Consider the following 7,500-nt stretch of genomic DNA (forward strand, 5'->3'; position numbering starts at 1 on the left):
AATACAGAAACGCGCAGCAAATACTCACACCGCAACTAAATACAGAAATACACTGCAAATACTCACAATGCAACCAAATACAGAAACGCGCAGCAAATACTCACAACGCAACCAAATACAGAAACGCGCAGCAAATACTCACACCGCAACCAAATACAGAAACACACTGCAAATACTCACAATGCAACCAAATACAGAAACACACTGCAAATACTCGCACCGCAACCAAATACAGAAACGCGCAGCAAATACTCACACCCGCAACTAAATACAGAAACACACTGCAAATACTCACACCGCAACCAAATACTCACAACGCAACTAAATACAGAAACACACTGCAAATACTCACACAGCAACCAAATACTCACAACGCAACCAAATACAGAAACACACTGCAAATACTCACACCGCAACCAAATACTCACAACGCAACCAAATACAGAAACACACTGCAAATACTCACAACGCAACCAAATACAGAAACGCGCTGCAAATACTCACAATGCAACCAAATACAGAAACGCACTGAAAATACTCACAATGCAACCAAATACAGAAACGCGCTGCAAACTGGCACACAAAAAGGAGATATTTTGTAAAAATGTCCAAACTGCTGTTTTACAATTAAGTAAATATGAATTACTGTAGAAATGTTAAGCCCCGAAAACAACATTCAATAAAAGTACGAAAGGACAAAAACAACATAAGTCATCTTGTCATTTTTTCATGATCTTCTATTTGTTTTCAACACATATACATAAATATAAATATAAATATATATATATATATATATATATATATATCAAAGTATCTATAGCAAGTATATATGGTATGATTCCACTTTCATATAGATTATCTTTCCACCACATTCTTTTAGCTGAACCCATAGAGAATAGCATTTCAATCTCTCACTAAACTAAATTTTTGCTCTGACAACACAAAACATTGCTGCTTCATTACAGTTTTTAGCATGACCTACAACCTTATGAAATGAGTTAATTAGTCACCTGGCATGTTTAACAAAATATTCCACATATTGCACATCTATTCACACAGAGACACACCTACACCTCAAACTACCACATAAGTGTTATAATCCCTGATCAAGCAGGATTTACTGTACGCCTGTGGCTTATTAACCTCACACCTTTGAGTCACATATACAAACACAGATACTGACTAAACTCATCAGATCTCTAGCTGGCCGAGAATGAATGGCCAAACCTTTAAAATGGCTCTCTAAAAGCACCCAAGGCTTGTTATTTGAAGATCTCCTCTCTCTCTCTCAAAGATGAAATCCTGCTGTGCTGTTTTTCCCAGAGGCTTTAGCCGTGGTAGAGTCAGCAAAAACAGTCCCACAGTCTTCTGCTCCCCACTGGCTCTCTAATAAGCTTGTTCATTAAACAGTAGAGCCAATGCAAATTGACCCAGCCCTTGTCGACATGACCGGCTCATGTAAATTCAATGGGAGAAACAGCAGGAATAAAAGACTGGGTGATGGATGATGTGTCAAAGTGCTTTGTTGGGCACAAATGAACACACTCACACACATGCATGTCCATAATGATGACAGACAAGCATTGATGCATGAGCGACTACAGAGATCTGCTACCCTCGGCATTCATTAAGACTAGATAAAGCACCTCACACACACCTGCCTTCTGCTCATTAACCCATGTGTGTGAGTGTATGTGCACGTTTCACTGACAACATTAAAGATGGATGAGGATTAAGACAGTACTGATACTTCCAGAGAGAAATTCACTAATTGGTTTAGACTTCAATAGAGATTGATAACTAGAGAGAATGTTGATCACAAAGCTACTGATCACAAAGGGCTTAAAGGTTGAAGACCTTAGACTGAGGTGTAAGTCCCGAAACAACTCTACTTGCCATCACTGAAGCCCTTACACTAGCCTTGAATGTCCTTGATTAACTTTGTATTGATTTTCCTGGACCTGTCAGCAGTAATTTACACTTATCCACAACCTGTAGATCTCAAAGCTGATTTAGCACATTTAGGACTGTATTTTCTTGGGATAACAGGGCTTCCCAAGTTACAGTGCTTTGAAAGGCTCACTACCTTATCCGCGCTCCCAAACCACTGGTGCCCCTCAAGGTTCGGTAATTAGTCCCTTAAACTTCTCCATTTAGGCCAGATCACGCTGTACTAGCATCCAGTCATGTGGATTCTCTAATCGTTGCTTCTCTGACCACACTTGACAGTTCATCTCTCATCCCCATTTTGGTCTGAATATAATATGTGGTCTAATAAACCACACTAATATTTACTTTGAATTCAAGACCAGGATACTATTCGTCCCAGACAAGAGCTTTCCCACGGTCACGATCTTTATCTCTGGTGACGGTCTCAGTGTCGTCCCCTCTAGGTGGAAAAAAAAAAATCCTTTGAAGTTGTTCTAGACAACATGCTCTCCCAAGCTTTAGGTTCCTTTACAAGTACAAGGGGGCCTTTTTTGCCAACTTAGCCAACAAACAATACTCCAGGGTTTGTCAACTGCAGTCCTGGGGACACCACCTCCCAAAATGTTTTAGATGTCTCACTAATTAAAACACCTGATTAAACTCATCAGCTTGTTGACGTGTTAATTAGGGGGACATCAAAAACATTCTGGGATATGGGTCCAGAGGACTGGAGTTGACAAACATGTTACTTTATGTTATTTATGGGGATTCTATCATGTTACACCTCTTTCTAGGTCCCTAAAGTCAATCAAATTGAAGATGCCATTTCTGGCTGGGCAGAATGACTATCACAGGAGGTCCCTGGGCACATGTCTACGGAGGTGACCTGGAGTTAAGCTTGCACTGTACTTGGGGACCTGGTGTTCAGGTCAGACTCTCTGGGGGGCCTTTGTCTCTGTATGCACAAAGGGGCTCACAGGCCCTAGTGGTCAGCTTGCACTGTATTCACTGAGGGCCCCGATGTTAAGCTAATTTTGGTAGTCTCGGGCAGTGTGGCCTGAGGTTTTGGAGGCCCCTGGAAGTATTGCCAAATGTCAATTATTTAACACAGCAGACACCCCATGGATAAGCTAGGCCTACTTCTACTCTCCTAGCTCAGTGTTTCCAAACCTTGGTCATGGAGTACCTTCCCCACTGCACATTTGAGATGTTTTCCTAATAAAACACTGAACCTAGAAACTTGAGACACACCTTTTCAGGTTTCTCCTCTTAAACTTCTTAAGCTCACACCCAAGATATTTTACATATATGCACAACAAACAAAACCACAGACTTCCTAGTAGCATACTGAACATTCCTTTATTCTCATTATGTTCCTATCCATCGGCACAGCAATTTGTTGACTCATTTGAGGACACAAGATGATTCATCTTTAGACACCTGAGCATAGCTATATATACACACAACTGTTGTAGCATTTGCAGGTCTTTATAATCAAGGCTCTTGTGGTATAACCTTAGCACTTGACCCATATCCTCAGCCTCCTGTTCTGGTAATTGCCGATTACATGCGTACTTTCTTGTTAGTCATTTTGAAAGGGTTATGAACATAAATGAAGCATTACAGTCTGTGGTACACTTTCACCTTGTTTTAAAAGGAAAAGCAAATGAGAATGCGAGTAACCTTAGCAGGTTTTACTTGACTTCTCTACACACAGAACCACATCAAACATAAAAGGTACTGTACCTCAAAGTTACCACATAACTATACATGCTACAGTACAGGACTCTAGTTCTCTCAAATGCACAAAATACACCTTGTATTCAAAGAAATACATAGGCACCTAGTTTTGTTCATCAATGGTTCAGAAGTTAATGTCGAAGATATTTAGAATAGACCCTTCACAGGTTTGAATTGCCAAAAGAGTTTCATGGTTAATGCATTCATTTCCAAGAGATCCAAAACAGCTTCAAAACAATGAGCTCAGACGTTTGTGACTTTTAAAAATTACGCTCAACAGAATGAAGAAGTTATAATGTCAAGCTTTAAGTTAACACTTACTGGAGCTTACAGTAAATACTCTTAGCAGTTGGACCCACAGCTTTGTGTGTGATTGGGCAGCAGGAAATGTCTAGCAAAAAACTGAAAGCTTTTGTTACCACCCACGCTGTCCCATCTGAAGGGATGCTTGGCATCTGTAAGCCCCTAAAACTGCTGACAGACATCAAAGTATGCTGGGTAAGTGTTTATGCTTTGGGAATATGTCCACTGTCACGATGTACAGTACGCAGTGCTGATTGGTCATTTTAAATATATAGGGTTTCTGAGGTCAAATATAGGATAAAAAAAAAAGATGGTGTTCCTCTCGTATAATCATGTCTTGTCATTTTCCTTTCTTGGACAACTAGAGGCACATGTTTTTGGTCATTAAGTCAGGCTTTTGACCACTGTCTCTCCCCTTCTTATCTGTGTCATGGCATCTTATTTCATGTGGTTCTTTTAAGGCCACACACACATTTTCTGTTCCTCTTTAACTCTTTTAAATGGTTAGTTCACCCAAAAACTGGATTTTTTTTTTCTTCTTTTACAAAAACGCATCACTTCACTTCAAAAGGCCTTTATTAACCCCCTGGAGCAGTATGGATTACTTTTATGATGGATGGATGCACTTTTATGGGCTTCAAAATCTCCCATTATAAAGCTTGGAAGAGCCAGGATATTTTTTTAATATAACTCTGATTATGTTTGGCGGAAAGAAGAAAGTCATAAAGCCTTCCTGGGAAGGCTAAAAGGTGAGAAAATGATGAGGTAATCTTCATTTAATGATTCAGGTAGGTTTTTTCTTAAGTTTTAAGATGCCAACATTATTTTTTAATAGTATTAACATTCTCCTGTCACTTCAGCCCAACAGACATGTCCAAAACGAGGATCACTGTAGTGCAAACACCCGACGTGTGCGTGTGCGTGTGCGTGTGCGTGCGTGTGTGTGTGTGTGTGTAAATACATATAGCAGCTGACCAACATCAGTTAAAGGAGCAGCAGAAATCTGAGCTAATCCCGATACAGTCCGTCTCTGAGGGTTTAACCCTGCTGACTACACACATACACACACACACTTGGCACAAGGTTTTTCATTTTATAATCCATCCACAACACCCTGTTAATCAATCGGAAAACCAGAGATTATCAAAAACATACAACTGAAACACAAAACCAAGCTGCTGAAGTTGCCGTATAGCCTCGCATCTCACAATAAAGTGTCGATTTTACATTAAATAACAAAAAAAATATACTTTAAATTTGAATATTTAGCTTTTTTTTTATAAAAAAAAATATTTTTCAAAAAATTGTCCAATAGAAAATATTACACATTTAAATGCACATTACATCTGTTTGTTTACCCATCCTACAACACTCCAAGTAATTTTCAGGCAAATTTAACTGCTTAAAAAGGTCAAAGAACAAATGATCGACCAGTCAAATCAGCATTCAAGAACATAAAAATATCTGTTTTCAAGCGGGTTAATGAGTAAATATGAGTCTAGTGGAGTCAGATGGTCAATGAGGAGTTTCTTTCTTTATAGCACGTCTGCTACAGCAACCCCCCCCATCCCACCCCACACACACACACCCCCCTCGATCCTCTACCACGATAAACTAAAAATCGAACTATTAGTGTAGTATCGTACCACAAAACAATCTTGTACTTACTGTAATATTATACTTACATAGTGCTTTTGCATTAGCATATTTTCAAGCAGTGACATTAGAACTTCAATTGCAATTGTTACTGACTTAATGAAGCCTTAATGTGTGGTTTGTGAGCGTGTAATTACTGTAACTTCTCATTTATCAACTCCTTCTCTTAACACCCAACTCATCCAGTCTTTCCAGTTTAACGCAAACTACAAGTCATATTTCAGCTTTGCACCTAATCAAATAAAACCTCAGCCGTTAGTTATTTAAAAATGATCTTTCAGTGAGACTGGATAATGCAGCTCACATTCTGTCTGTAAACACATAGGTATATATAGACAGGTTGCTGGGTAAATAAGACTTTCCACGGTACACTGACATTTATTTGACCACACGAAAAGCCAGAAGAGGAAACAAGAGACTTCAAAAACTTCACATCTATATGTGTGAAACACACAGGATGTGACCAAACCAACAGTTACTGGTTTAACAGTATGGGTTTTTTAATAGGACGATAATGATATTTGCAAAGTTGGATGGCCAATAAAATGCCATTATCAGATGTACACAATTTCTTTCTGAAATACTTATTTTTACACAAAATTCATAAAATGCTTATTATTCATAGACTGTCTGTGGTCAGAATTGGCCAAAAATAGAAGATTAATCAGTCTATCCGATACATATTGACCTATTCTGTAGGCTACTAAAATCTGTTTAAAAATTACATTAAAATGTTTTAGTGAGTTCTCTCTGTGCTTTATGAGATCAGGCTGATCCATTAAGGGTTTTTTTTGTTTTTTTTTTCTTCCTGGACAAATCCATTTAGTTGGTTATTAAACTCATTTGCACAAGATCCCGAAGAGATGCCCGAGATGGATGGAGAATTAACCTTGAGGTGATAGAAAAGCAGAAGGTCATATAACTCACCACGACTCCCTAAGCGCTTACGCACAGCCTCAAAATCCAACATTTCACTCAGAGAAGACTGTTAAACAGTTTTGAATATTAATAAGTCTCAACAGAAAGCCAAAGGTCACATCAAGCATATCATTTTTTTTTTTTTTTTTTTAAATAAACAAAGCCAATAAAATCAATCTCTCTAATTGGAAGATCGGAATCCCAGGCTCAAACAGAACCATTGCAAACTAACTGAATAAAAATGACAAGAATAAAGCTAATTGTACACTTGCAGGATGGACCACGCACGACTATGAATGAAAACAAAGCGCCCCACATCACGGAGCTATCCGGCACGCGATGGAGTCCGTAACAAACGCACCCAAAAGCAGAGCTCACTTCAGCCGGAGCTTCTTTATCACGGCCCCGCGTGCGAGAACTCACCTTAACACGGAAGAAAAGCGTATTTCCCACGTTTTTAGTGCTGAAGTAAATCCATGTCGTGTCTCCGGCGGCAGGCAGCAGGCAGCGGTCTCCAGCGCCGAGTGAAGCCGCAGTGGAGTGAGTGAAGGCGGCGCTTAGAGACTCGCAGCAGCAGCAGCACCTGCTCCACTGACCCGCCCCGGAGGCAGAGCCACAGCCAAGGGTGACGGACCTCCTACTGACGGGGGTCATGCCACACCGAGGGAGAGTGTGTGTGTGTGTGTGTGTGTGTGTGTGTGTGTGTGTGTGGATAGGAATGCTATATGTAAATGTTGTCTGTAGCCTACTAGCTTCTAAAATCCAGCAAAAATAGAAATTTTGCCTGTATGTTTTCTTTAAGTTACTGTTTGGTTCAAAAACATATTACAAACAAAATAATCATAATCAGTGCTGGTTAGATTACTTAGAAATTGTAATCAGTAGGCCTACTGATTCCAAATTACATGACAAAAAAATCGAGTTAACGTAATCTATTACATTACGGTAATGTAA

The 7,500-nt window shown here is 39.5% G+C and overlaps 1 protein-coding gene across 1 annotated transcript in view; it reads right to left on the bottom strand.

Moving 5' to 3' along the window:
- The window catches only part of gse1a (Gse1 coiled-coil protein a), a 40,870-nt gene extending 33,757 nt beyond the window's left edge, over positions 1-7,113 (bottom strand). Inside the window, exon 1 of the mRNA XM_084397746.1 lies at positions 6,970-7,113. The gene's annotated coding sequence lies outside the window, so the exon portion shown is untranslated. The remainder of the gene's footprint in view (positions 1-6,969) is intronic.
- Positions 7,114-7,500: the final 387 nt, after the last annotated feature.

This window comes from Rutilus rutilus (genome assembly GCF_951802725.1).
Source record: "Rutilus rutilus genome assembly, chromosome: 23".
Taxonomy (NCBI): Eukaryota; Metazoa; Chordata; class Actinopteri; order Cypriniformes; family Leuciscidae; genus Rutilus; species Rutilus rutilus.